This window comes from Bidens hawaiensis, unplaced genomic scaffold, assembly GCF_021521415.1.
Source record: "Bidens hawaiensis isolate Kalapana, Puna unplaced genomic scaffold, B.hawaiensis_p1.1 tig00057431_1, whole genome shotgun sequence".
In the NCBI taxonomy this organism is placed as follows: domain Eukaryota; kingdom Viridiplantae; phylum Streptophyta; class Magnoliopsida; order Asterales; family Asteraceae; genus Bidens; species Bidens hawaiensis.
In genome coordinates, this window is record NW_027500361.1 from 23,041 (window position 1) to 24,697 (window position 1,657).

A 1,657-nucleotide genomic window follows, 5' to 3' on the forward strand; every position below is an offset into this window, starting at 1 on the left:
GGATATTTGCAAAAAGCCAAAGGAGACCAATTATTAAGTCAATGATTTTTGCTCTAATAATATTTTATTTTTTGTTTAATTTGTTTTCTTCGGGTGATTTTCGTTGTTTGTTAACATTTTCAAAAGTTTTAAAAATTCACATTTATGTATTCAAAAGTTAACTCAACATTTCGATATAGAGTTTATTGAAAACGTAGTTTATGCAAGTTAAGTTAATTTATCTTTTGTATCTTATTATTTTGCTTTCGCACATATTTGAATTGGTAAGATAATCGTGATATACGCACGATTGCACGATTGCACGCACTTCGGTTACTTGACTACAGTAGGTGATGGCTTTAAAATTATTATTAATACTAATTGTGTTTACAAACTTAAAAAATGATTAACAAAGAATGATGGTAAGTTTTAGTATTTACATGTATTAATGACACTGGCGAATCTATAACAAAATGTCAGGGGTAACGTTCAAAAAAATAAAAATTAACCGTATTTCATACAACGTAAACTAAACAAACTTAGAAGCATAGTGATAAATGAATTTAAACACATGAGCTACTCATTTTTCCTATTCCGTTTTGAAAGCTAAAAATCGAGTCATTACATCCCCTTCTTTTACTTTATCAAGAGTTTATATTTCGATCGCACAAATTAAAGCATTGTTCTAATACTCATAAGCTATTCAATTGCGCAAATCCGTCTTGATAAGCTTCATTTTAGAAAAACATCGTTCAACAGTTGCGGTTGCAGCCGGTAAAACCAACCCTAGCTTCAATATACGATAAACCAAAGAAAAAGTGACGTGTTTTTCGGTTTCCACCAATATACGAGCAAGGTCACACATTCCACCTAATTTTTCAAATTTATCATCTTCATTTAAAGTGTGATAAAAGGTCGTAAGAACACCTGATGTACATCATTTTTCTTCATTACTAAAGTCATTCGGACACATATTAGAAAATGCCACTATATTCGATATTTCAAACTTAGAAAACGAATAACAAGGGTATAAACATGACATATTTTCTATCAAACTTCATTAAATCTATTTCCAAGTTTTTAAATTTGCATAACCAAAATAGTATTAAAACTTTAATCTCAAAATGATGTCAATTAGTAATGATATTCTTTCAGTTTCGTTGATTACCATAAGTTCCAGTCATATCTAACATCTTAATATTGTTATTTTCACAAAAAGATATCACTCTAGCCAACATCTTGTCAAACTCGTTTTGTCTTTATTCAATGCTCGGTTTGTCTAGCTTATCAGCTTAGACGCCTCTAACAAGTCTTGATTTTTTTAAAGATGTTTTGATAAAGCATTTGTGATGCCTAATAGAACGTCCAACAAGTGTATGTATATATTATTTTAAGTGTAACATATAGTATTTTAAGAGTTAATGGGTTTTATTAGTTTGAGCTTTACACCTTTGTTTGGGCTTTAGTTGGGTTGAATTTTTAAATTGGAGGGCTTAAAACGCATTAAAGTAGTTTTTTTTTATGAGTAACGAAACACGAAAACCGATCTGAAATTTTTTTTAAACTAGCGACGAGAAGTTGAGAGGTAGCGGAGGCCACCCCTCGTATTACACTACATCCACCGCTGATTAATGAGCATTTTTTATCGAGTACTGGTATCGGTTCGAACCCATACCGA